The sequence below is a fragment of the Lissotriton vulgaris genome, chromosome 8 (assembly GCF_964263255.1).
Source record: "Lissotriton vulgaris chromosome 8, aLisVul1.2, whole genome shotgun sequence".
NCBI lineage: Eukaryota > Metazoa > Chordata > Amphibia > Caudata > Salamandridae > Lissotriton > Lissotriton vulgaris.
In genome coordinates this window covers 228,654,185-228,667,130 of record NC_141696.1, presented here as the reverse complement: position 1 = coordinate 228,667,130, position 12,946 = coordinate 228,654,185, and positions in this window count along the sequence as shown.

The following is a 12,946-nucleotide window of genomic DNA, read 5'->3' as shown; positions in this document are numbered from 1 at the left end:
CATTACACAGCTGTATCATTAAATCTGCAGGTCTCTGCGAATTTAGTAGCTATTTCAATGGAAATGTGCTGTATGTAAATGACTGTGGCTACCACACCATGCTTCTGTAACATACTTGCAACAGTGTGCTCCAAAAGGCAACACCGGCTGCATGCTGCAATCATACCACTCTACTGCTGAAAGGGTGAGGCTAATTTACTGTGGTGCCTGGATTTTCATGGTCCCTATGAATTTAGTGAGGTGACATTGACAGCGGCACCCCCACTCTGAAAATTGTTCCAGCACCACTGTACCAGACTGTGCCCTGTGTGTCCTTTAGGGGGAAATAAAACTCCTGCATTCTGTACCAGAACTCAAATCATTTTAATATATCACGAGTTTTTCTTCAGAGCCTCTTGTAGACACTTCTTACATGTTTAGAAAAGAATTGATTTACCTCATTCTTAAAAAAACATATAGTATTTGGAGGGGAGGAGCCCTAAAAACTCTGGGGTGTGAGTTACTTGCTGCGTCTGAAACAAAAGCATTGTCTCAATGTAGTACAAGGTCAAGAAAATTATTAATCTGGAAATTTTGTTTTAAAAATGAAGACAAATTAGAAGTATGGGTGAAATTGTCCTGAAATCTGTTTTAAGAATTGTATTGCTGTTATACATGTTCTTATCCCACTGACATTGTTCTTCTTCCTTCTAATCTCTTTTACCGCTGCTTTTCAATGTAAAAATAATTTAAAAGTGTAAAAATGTACCATTCGAGTCAAAAATAATTCGCACTTGACTTAGTACAGGCGATGGTACATCTATTTAAATGCACCAAAGATGAGGACATTGTGTTTTTTGTGATACGTGACAAACACAAAATATTTCCCATTTAACAAGGAAAATCTATTTCGGTGTAAATTTATTTCGCTCTGAAAAGTAATCCAGTAGTTCAACTAAATCATCCTTAACTTGTACAGCACTGACGCCTGCTGGCAAAGTTTGGAAGTACTAGTCATCTCAGTTATATTGATGTTTATTGGACGTGTGATTTCTCATGACGAGTTCTGTTGACAATACATCTGGTTATGCCTTGTGATGATGTTATTGTACAAGAAAGAAGAGGGGAAACACTGAGGTTATTTATGTCACGTGTTCACAATAAATGTTTTGCAGAAACTTAATAACATCAATTCAATACTGAAATCATTAAATCACAAATAAATACTTCTGATACGATAGTGCGAAAAGCCTTTTAAGAAGAAAGGCACAGCCAAGAAACGTTGTCAAAGTAAAAAGAAAAGAGAGAGACGGAGAGAGATTTGTGTTCAATAATATGCTTTGAGTTATGCCCATTCCCAAACAAATGTGATCTAGATTTTACATAAATTCTAAAGGCTTTACGAGCACAGTCTCTCATATTAGCATTCTCTTAAAGGCTAGTAAGGTTCCATTTGACTCCACGTAATGTTATGTTTTGTTACGTTATGTTATGTTATTTGCACTACGACTCACTGCCAGCCGCGGTCGGTAGTGGGAGTAGCTGCTGGACGGTGACGTGGGGAGGGAGAGGGGCAGGGTGGGGGTTAGTAAACTATGCATTACGTAGGTTTACAGGTAAGTAAACATATAAATAAATAAAACAAATTTCTTTGCGTGCACTGCATCGCATTTGGGGATGCAGTGCGCGCAACGAAATTCGTTTTATTTATTTATATGTTTACTTACCTGTAAACCTCCGTAATCCATAGTTTACTAACCCCCACCCTGCCCCTCCCCCTCCCCATGTCATCGCCCGGCCGGTAATCCCACTACCGACCGCGGGTGCTCACTGCAAAAGAGTATCCCTGAGCTAGTATGGTGGATGTGAATTAAAGTACCTGAGATGTTTAGAAAAGCCAAGTATTCACAGTTTTTTAAACCTTCCAAAATCGAGTCAGGAATGAATGAAAAAAGGAAGGCAATTTCAGTGATGAGGAGCATAGACATAGAGCAACCACCATAACTGTTCGTTCAGATACGTCATTGGTTCAGGAGGGCTTTATCCATGGATCTCAAGTTTCTACTCGGACAGTGCCAAGCAAGCCTAGATTGCAGATATGCGGGGCCATTCCTGAGAAGTGTTTTAAGACACAAGAGTTTGAACTGATAGCGCTTTCCCACTGGCAGCCAGTGTAGTGCTCTTAAAGTGGGTACTGAGGGGCAGCCAGATGGAAGTTTACAGATCAGTCGGGCTGCAGTGTTTTGTACCACCTGTAATTTGGAAAGGAGGGTCTCATTTGCCTCTACCAGAAGGGCATTGCCATAGTTCAGACGACTCATGATGAGGGCCTGGACAAGTGTTTTTCTGGATCTCATGGGAAGCCAAACACTTTTCTAAGCAGTTGTAAGGTGCTGAAACAAGTACCACAAATAGAGGTCACCTGTTCCATCATGTAGAACTTATTATCCACTAAAAATCCAGGTTTTTTTTGTCACTCTCATGGGGCAGGGTTCTTGACCTAATTTTTTCGGCCACCAGTCATCTGAGAAAAGTTCCTGCACATTCCAAAAGAGGAGGATTTCTGTCTTTCCTCCATGAAGTTGTAAACAACTCACTCATCCAGGTCGCCACCTTTCTCGGACAATAAACAGATCCATCTTTGGAGGTCTCTAGAGCTCGCCCAAATGAGATCATCAGTGGCTGTCATTCGCGTCAGATGTTATTTCAAATCTGCAGGCTTTGACAATCTTTGCAAGCGGGGACCACTCGCATATTAAAAAGTGTAGGACTCGGGGAGGATCCCAGAGGACCTCCCTTACCACTTCCGAATGACCTAGATTTGAAGGGTTACATTGAGATCACCTGGGTCCTGTCAGCCAGAAAATCATTAAACTATGCTAGGGCATTTCCATGTATTCCTATTTCATACAGTCACTGAATAAGGATGGAATGGGAGACCGTATCGAAGGCAGCTGACAAATCAAGTAATACCGGCATCGCCGGAGTGCCTTCATCCACCAGTGTCCTAGTGGAATCAATAGCTGCCAGGAGCGCAGTCTCTGTGCTGTGAATTGTTCTCCAATCTTGTTGTGAAGGGTCCAGTATGCAATTGTCATCTAGGTATTTGTAGAGTTATTTATCAATTAATCCCTCAGAAATCTTACCAAGAAAAGGAAGAAGTGAAATGGGCCAATAATTTGCGTACTCGTTTGGGTCAGCATTAGCTTTTTTTAAGACGGGAAAGACTAATTCTGACTTCCAAGTCTTTGGCATTTTAGCTGAATTCAGAGATAAATTGAGTAAATCTTTAATGTAAGGGATTAACAAAGAAGACTAGGAAGAGTCTATGTCAACCAGATAGGGATCTAACGGTGACCCTGATTTAACATTTTCCCAGCATTTCTCGCACTTATTCTTGGGAGATTACATCAAACCTATCCAGCAGGGTGGGGGCATTTGATGGTAGTACATTATGGTTTGCGATTTGTCGGGCCTCTCTCTGAAAATTCTTCATATATTCTGGAAATCTAATGCCTTGAACTAGTTAGCAAGAGATACACATAGCTCGTGTGACGCCGGTATTACTAGCTTGCAGGCTGGCGGATTCATCTGTCAGCACTTTAAATAACTCTAACGCAGAGTTGCTAGCTTGTTCAGTCCTCAAGATAATATGACATCTGTGCACCTACCTGACTTTCCTGTGATACTTTAGAAGAACTACTTAGTATGCACCTCTATCAATAGTTGATTTGGTCTTACAACACCTCCTTTCCAATATTTTGCAATTAGTGATTTTCACTTCTAGGCATTGCTATGTACAAGGGGGCTTGTTGTTTAGTAAGTCTGATATTGCAGGCTTTTGACTGAGGCACTAAATTAGCAGCTTTATGGGGGTAGTTGTGATAGTTGGCCAGTGCTTTTTTGATGTCATCAAATGTATGTATGTCTGAAAGGTAATCTGAAGATTCATAAGGTTTAACTTCCCCCAAGGACTTATCGGCCCATACCACTAAGGAAAGGCACAGTGGGCTTGTCCTGGATCTTAGTTTAATAACTTAATGCATTCTGTGAGTTCTAGTCATGTTTTTCCATTTTTAATCCACCTGAACTAATACACTCTAAAACAACTACTTGTATAAAAAAAAGCCCAACACTGGAGCATCGCATCCTTGGTGAGTGTTGTGTTGTGTATCCGTGGCTCTGCCCCTCCACCATCACTTCAGTCACAGCTGGTAACTCATAAATATTCTTTATTTCCATCTATGACCAGGAGTACAGCAGACCAGAAAGGGTTCCTGTCCTTGCCTCAAGACCAGACAAACTCGGCCCAGCTACTGCCCACCTCCTGCTTGTCTTCAGCCACTTCCTGTCCCCTCTCTTTTTGCGCAGGCAGTGTGTGTTACTGTCCTGATGGCGTGCACATGGTTTCCTAGTTCCACAATGCCAGAGATCACTGAGCAAGCCAGTAATGACAGGACCAGGTGCAGGAGAGGAGCCATGACTCTGCTCAGAATAGAAGAACAAGTACTGGTCCAAACAGGAGAGAAATTCAAGATGCCACTGGACTATAACCTCTGGGCCCAGATGTACAAAAGTCTAATGGAACGCAGTGCAGCACCCAAAGCTGATTCAATGTGTTGCGTGAAAGGGAGAGAGCAGGATAGCGCCATATCTACAGAGATAATGCACTCTCCTCTACTCTCCCCAGCGCCGGCGCACAATCAGGCTGCTGAACTTCACGCACACACTTTTGTATCTTGGTGCAAGGGTGTTTTCACAAACCTAGTATAGGTTTTATACTGGAATGGTACTCTTCTAGAACAAAATTCTATGCCTAAACAAGCTGTAAAATGTGCCCTACTTTGGTTTTGTGCTGTACAGTGCAGGACACATGCAAAGAAAGGAGAAATACAAGTATTTCTTTTTTTTACGCCTGCTTTCATGTGGCGTTTTTTTTATCACAAAACCCTGTCTACCATTGTTAGTAGATAGTTCTTTGCATCAAAAACCATGCGTGGCGGCATGGAAACACACATATACCATCCATGGGACACTACCTTGAAGCAGAGAAATGTAAAACAGCACTTTGCACTGGTATTCATTTCTTTTTTAGCAAACCAATGCAATTTGTGTAAGTTTGCAAACCCCCAAAAAATGATTTTGCGTTGTATCTGCATTAAAAAAGGAATGCAAACCCAATATAAAATCTTTGTAAATCTGGGCCTTGGTCTGTAGTTGCTCCTGTTGGAACCATGGCACTGCAGAACCAAATCAGTAAACGGTTACCAGTAATTGTCCATGTTTAAACACACTAACATGCCAGCAAGCATCTCTGTCCCGCCAAAGTCCCTTAATGAATCTCACCCACTTGTCGAGTGGGCCAAGCTTGGGTCTTATTTAAAAGCCCAGTGCGCCAACAGAGCATCACTTTTTTATGATGATCCAACGGCGCACTGGGCTTACCCATATCTATGAGGCCAAGTACAGCCACCCTGCGTGATTTTTCTTTGCCTCGTAAATATGGTGTGAGACAAAGCAGCGCAAGTCGCTGCGTTGCCTCACACTGCGATGGGGAGGCGTGTCATGGGCGTTACAGTGGGTGTTCCCATGCAGCACCCGTGGCATTTGACATATACGCAGATTTACAACACACTGTAAATCTGGGAATGCAGCATTAAGCCTACGCCTCCCCATAGGGTGGCGTAAGCGCTGTTTCCGAGAAGGAAGGTGTTTTCCCCCACACAACCAACCTGATTTTAACGCAAACACCCTAGCATCACGGTAGCAGGGTACCTGCATTGGGGCATGACAGACATCTATCAACAAATACCTAGTACTATTGCCAAACCCTGAAGGTACAGGGGCACGGAGCGATGTGCCCTCTGACCTCATGCACCACCATCACAACCTTTCAGGGACTGTGACTGTAGTTGGTAGTCTTCCTATAGTGGAGAACGCTGTTTCCTGTTGGATGCCTCTTGCCGTCTATATTCGTTAGAGTTTTGTTCATCAACTCATCTAATAGTCTAGTGTTGCAAAGGATGTGGTGTCCATCTGGGCTCTAGCATCTACCATAAGTAAAGCTCCCAGTTTTCCATTTTTACTGAATTTTACAGATAATTAAGTTCAGAAAATAATGTGTTTCCTGCCTGTATGTCTTTTTAAAAGCAGAACAATACAGAAAATGATGCTTCTTGTGAGTGACTCTCCATCCTGTCCTTCATGAATTCAGGCAATCGCTGAGCTGGTAGATATCAATAGGAGTTACAAAATAGTATTAGATTTCCTAACATACAGGCATACGTTAAAATTATTATTATATAATGTTAATATTTACCTGTGGGTGTTGTTTTTTGCTAGATTTGGCTGCTTAATTTGCTAAAACGTGAGAAGCATCAAAGCATGAGTGTATGCTTTCTCAGTTAACTAAATATGGAAATATTCCTTTTTTTATCCTCCATTTATTCTCAAAACACAAAATAAAAATATGGATAAATACCAATAGGATGGACAAAAAATAAATATGGAAAAAGATGTTAAAAAAATATATACCACAAAACTAGCTCACTCTGTGCCACCGTGTGACACACAATATCAGCTCCCACCACACGGCCACCCGGTGGGAGCCAATATCACACTGTGGCAGGGAAAATTAGCTAAAAACCAATGTAAATAGTGGTTTCAGCTCGTTTTCCAAGGCTTGGAACAGCCAATGTCCATTAAGGGGTGTGAAAACATCCCAGGGCATCGGCACCAGCCTCAGCAAGCTTTTTATTTTTGGAGGGAGGAGGGGTCTTTGGGGCGGTGTGGGGTTCAAAGTGCCTCTTAAGTACTTCTCAGCACGAGGCCACGCCCCCTCCCCACTCTGTAAGATTTTTGTTCAGGTTTGCAGGTATGCCTAATCATAAGATGATGCGGCCTCTTGAACCCCCCCTTGCAGTTGGTCTCAGACTGAGGACAGAACAAAAGGGAGAAGGAATTTGGTGCTCACTCTCTCGTCACAGTATGAGGCAGTACCCTGTGTGTCCTTTAGGCAGTGTGGGCTGGGGCACCACTACCCGACCTGGGTCAATAGTGCAGTACAAAAAGGTGTGGTCACGGTAGCAAAGAACTTCTATTCAAACAGTATATAGTAGCAATCACCCATTGTTTGTTATGGCATAAGTCCAATTTATTTACTTTTTGAACCGAAGCATCTAATGCAATTGTATTCAAAGCATTAGCAAATAATGGCAACACCGTTGCTCATTATGATTACAGTGCAATATATGACAGTGCTCTTGATGCAGATGGGGAAAGAAGAAGGGATTGCGTGTGGGTGGAGGACAGGGAAAAGGTATATGTGACATTTATACATCAATTATGCATGGTGAAAGTTTTTCCGGCCTGCGGTAGGTCAAATGTTCCTAAAAATACACATAGCTCTAATGGACAAACACTTTTTTTAACACCTTGCGCGTTAGCGGTTTTCCCGCTGTGCGCTGACTTTTGCGGAAACCCGCGTTACATGACGAGCTCAGCTCGTCATGAGCGTCGAAGGGGTTAACATTGTCGCCAGAGTTTGTCTTGCATGAGGTCTGTATGTTGTCGGCATTTCGACCCCTAGGTGCAGGATTAACCCCTCCCCTGCTGATGACGGAACCGCTCCGTCATCTGCTACAGTTGAGCTGTGCTGATGACGGAGCGGTTCCGTCATGGCCCAGCCGCCGCGCCTGCGCGGCGCTGATTTCGCGCCTGCGCGGGCGTTCTAATGAGCGAGGCGGGTCATGACGGAACCGCTCCGTCACCAGCATAGCTCAACCGCGGCTGGTGACGGAGCGGCTCCGTCACCAGCATGCGCCCGCCGCGCAGCCGCCCCGCCCCTTTAGCGCTGCGGCGGAATAGCCACCGCAGCAAAGGGGTTAAATAGTATCCTCACGGTGGAGTCTTCATCAGGACAGGACTGAGAAGAGCACTCTCTCGGCCAGAATTTTCGAGCATTCCAGCCGAGAGAGAGATACTACGGGATTGGTTCCCATCACATTGCAAGTTGTTGATATCCCGCTGTATGTTTCTCCTAATTCATGGATGAGAGCTACTTCAAGCCCACACCTTCCGTTTACACGGCGGAGATCCCCCGTCGCTGTATCTAAGTGCTCTTCTCAGTCCTGCGGTGTTGCCATTATTTTCTAATGCTTTGAATACAATTGCATCCCTTTTAAAAAGCAAAGACAAATTATAAGTGATGGCTAAAGGTCGTGAAAATTGTTTTTCACATTTTTTTATTCTGTGTTTGAACTTCATGTTCTGCTTATCACACTGCTTTTTCTCCTTTCTTCTAATCTCTTCACCACTGCCTTTCTCTTTAATCATAAACTAAGTGTGACAATTTACCAGTCGAGATAAAAGAAATGTCACTTGGCTTAGTACGGGCGATGGTACAAATATTTAAACGCCCTAAAGGTATGGACATGGTGTGTTTCTGTAGATACGTAACCGACATAAAAATGATTTCGCAATGTATTTCAGCATAAATGTCTTTTGTTCTAAAAAGTAATCCGGTTGTGAAAATAAATTACCGTTACCGTGCTCATTTCTTGTACAGCACTGCTATCTGCTGGCTAAACTTGGCAGTACTAGTCATTTGAGTATTGCTCTAGTTACTGGGCGTGTGATTTCTCATCGCGAGTTCTGTTGACAACAAACCAGAAAGAAGAGGGAAAACCCAGAAAAGTTCTTTTATATCTAATGAATTGCCAATTAATGTATTGCAGAAACGTAATAACATCAACACAATGCTACAATTATTAAATCCCAAATACTTGTGATATGATGGTGCGAAAAGAATTTTAAGTAGAAAGGCAGAACGAAAGAACATTGTCAAAGTAAGGCGAAAGTAGAGAGACTTCCTTGCAGTGATATTTGTATGCCGAAAGAAACGGGCGCTAGATTCAACATAAATTCATTCGGTATGAACAGCTCACTCTCTCAAAATGAGAACTCTCTTTAAGGCTAGTAAAGTGCCACATGACTTCATCTCACTAAAGGAAGGCACAGTGGCAGCCCTGCCAAGTATCACGCATCAGGCGTTAGTGTAACGCATTTCAGTGTGGTGATCCGCATCACCGCACTGAAATGCATTGTCACACATTATAGCGCCTCCTCAGCTGCCACGTGGATCGCTGCTATAATGCACATATGATGGACTGAGCTGCAGTGCCTCTCAGCGCCGTGCGCACTGCTCCCGGTAGGCAGAGGCTAAGGAGGCTGGCTAAATCTGCTTGCAGCTCTGCCAGTACTGCTACAATGTAATTGAATCCAAGTTAGGCATACTCTCGGGCCGACGCACGTGGCGCCGAACTTAAACTGACGTCACTGCAGTCAGTGCCCAATGGTGAAGTAGACACTAACTGACAGTGAGACACAATAGAGTACCTTGAGTCAGGGTCCGTCTTCCTGCTGCCACCTGCGCTTTTTGAAGTTCAATTGCGCAGCTCCTGAACTCGCTTTGCTCACTGCAGCGGGGTGCGGGGAAGAGGTGATGGATTTCCGCCGTTGATGGCTCATGAATCCAATCTGGAATCGGATCCCACCTGCACCATTTGGCCACAGACAGAGCTGACGCATGAGTCAGTATCATCGAGGCAGTGAGAGTGGGTGCAGCATGATTAATGGCACAGCGACAGCCGTAATATCTCACACAACCAGGACCTTCACCCAGCGCACCGTGCCTCGCCACCCCAGTCGGGCTCAGCTGCCCAGTGAGGATCATCATGATGTTTTAGTAAGTGCCTGGGAGAGCAAGAAATCTATTACTGTAATTATCAATTGCATCTTAAAAACACTTCTTCGTAACTGCCGTATATAAATTGCTGCTACAGTACTGAGCTATTTCACTAGGTCAGTGTAGTGTAGTGGTGCGCTCACATTTCTAGTGCTTTCCGATGTTGATTTCCTCCCTCAGTCCGCGCCCCAGCCCGGACCCCTAGAAATTCTTGATGTCGCCTGGCAACACTAGAACTCCTGAACACTGCTCTGAGTCTGGGAGAGGCTGAGCAGGTGGGGGCAGATTTATGTTAACTGGCGCATCCCCAGGGATGCGCCAGTAAACGTGCGCCACAGTGCGCCACAGCTACGCCACCCATGGTGCGCTGCATTTATAATGCGGCGCACCATGGTGCAAATATGGCACAGATGCGTGACGCATCTGTGCCGGAAATGTGGCGCATTGCTGGAGTTGCGTCGCAAGCGTGACGCAGCTCCAGCAATGCTCGGGGGTGCCCCATCTACACAATGCTGCATCAAGACCTACGCCTACTTCAAGCAGGTGCAGGGTTTTGATGCAGCATTGGCCAGAAAGTGACTGAGTAAAATCTCATAGATTTCACTAAGCCACTTTCAGGAGGCGTTCCTGCGCAGGAACGCCCCCCCCTGCGCAGGAACGCCTCCTTATGGCGCAGGGCTTTACAACGTGACGCATCTCCTAGATGCGTCACATTGTAAATAGGGCGCATTGTTTGCGCCGCAGTTGCGTCAAATAAAGTGACGCAATTGCGGCGCAAGGGCATCATAAATCTGCCCCGTGGTGTTTAGGGCAGGCACGCCTCTCATACTCGCCTACAAATCCAATTAAAGCAATTATTTAACAGAAACAAACCATGCAGGCTTGAAGCATCTCTGATTCAGAGAAAAGGTTCCCATTAATGCACAAAAGACAAATAAGCATTCCAGTGACCAGTTTTTCATTCAGAGGTCCCCGCCAGTCGTAAGTGGGGACAGACTGGCTTCTATACTGTGCAGCAGGTGAGAGAGTATGCAGCCGGCTGAGCAGACATAGAGATACTTCTCAAGGCCTTCGGCAAATGCATTATTTTTTATTTTTCCCAGCCTAGGTGCGGCACAGTAGTGTTGTAACATTACTGGAGAAAAGGTATTATTAAATTAACACTACCACAGTGATTTCGCACAGAGGGGTTGAATATCCATGTTGAAAGATCTTGACTGTACCAAATGTTGCATTGCATATTCCCAAAATTACGATCAGTTTACAAGGGCACTAGGTTAGTGCCCTTCCATTTCTGTGATGTACTGCAGTTTTAAAATTTTCTTAGTTTCTTGTTGCTCAAATGGGTGTCATTTCTGATATTTATATGTTTACCTTGTCTTTATTACTTGATTTTGTTCGCGAGAAAGTGTCACTCTTTGTGGTTGAAATATCACTCATAATTACACTAAAATTATAAAAATGTCACACGTAGCAATCTGAAACCTCGGCAGCTATGCAGTGGCCCTGTTATAGCTTTTTGTTTAATAGTCAAATTCAATCTGGTAGTTGAAGTCGTGATTTCCCCTAATTGATCCAACTGAATTGATACACCAGCAAACAATTATTTGCAAAAGAAAAGCCCAAGACAGGAGCACTCCCTCCTTGGTGAGTGTTGGTTGAGTGTCCGCGGCTCAGCCCCTCATCACTCCAGACACAGCCAGTAACTCAGGAACATTCTTTATTTGCATTATTGATTAGGAATACACAAATCTGCAAGGGTCCCTGTCCTTGTCTCAGGGCCCTCTATGGTCACCCCAGCACTCCTGCTTGTCCTCAGCCACTTCCTGCCCCCTTTCTTTGGGGAGTGACCAGTGTACTGAGGGGCCAATGACCTCCAACCCCAGGGCACTCCCTCCTATTTGATTTATATGCCGTCTTGTTTGGAAAAACAGATACTACTCAGGTTTATTTAGTTATTTATTTGAGTTTTTTATAGCGCTAGCTAGACACGAAAATACCAGAGCACTTTACAACAGTAAATGTTCCCATCAAAGATAACAAGTCTATACAGAGCATCCGAGCCACAGCGCTCCACAACAGTAAACATTCACAACATCGGCAACAAGCATATACAGTGCAGCTAAGTCACTTCAGATCAAATCAATTAATCTGTGACACCACATATACAAACAACAGAAGAGTACACATCCCCATTGGTTCACAAAACATTCAAATGGTTCTGCTCATTCCTTCAAAACAGATCACAGCAAATCAAGCTTAGCCACTTCCTTTCTAATCCTCAACCTGTCTCACTCGGGGTCCCTCAAGGATCCATCCTCTCCCCAACTCTTTTCAACCTTTTCATGGAACCACTCACCCTCATTCTCAAACAAGCTAAAATTAGTTACCACCTCTACGCCGACGATACCCAATTATACTACAAGATCAAATCCCACAACGACATCCTTCACCTCAATGCCACCCTAACTAAAGTACAAGCCTGGTTCCATCTAAACCATCTCAAACTGAACCCCAAAAATCAGAAATCATTCTTTTCACCCCCAAAAACAATACCCTTCCCATCCAAATCTGGATCAATGATATCAAAGCTCTCAATTGCTCCCTCTCCACCTCTAACTCTATTAAATCCCTTGGCATCGGCATCGACCAGAATCTCAACCTCATCCCCCACATTAAGAATGCCGCCAAAAGTGCTCTTTTCACCCTTCTCCACATCAAAAAAAATCAAACCTTTCATTCCAGCCGATGATTTCAAAATCGTTGTCCAATCGCTAGTCCTGTCCAGGATTGACTATGCTAACGCCACCCTTGCCGGCACCCCTAAAACCCATCTTGCACCGATTAAATCTGTCCTCAATCTAGCTGCCGACTTATCTCTGACTGTAAAAGATTTGACCACATATCACCCGTCCTCAAAAATCTTAATTGGCTCCCAATTGAAGGAAGATCCTCTTACAAGACTGCCTGTATCACCCACAAAGCTCTTCATCAAAACACCCCCGCCTACCTTGCAACCAAACTAAAAAAAGCAGGCTGCACCAGGTCCCCGAGAAGCACCGACTCCCTGATCCCACCCAGACTTAATTGTCAAAAAACTCAATCCCGTGCATTCTCTGGTAATGCTCCTACCATTTGGAACTCACTCCCCAAAAACCTTCGCTGCAACCCCTCCTACTCTCTTTTCAAAAAAGAACTCAAACTACTTCTCCACAACAAATA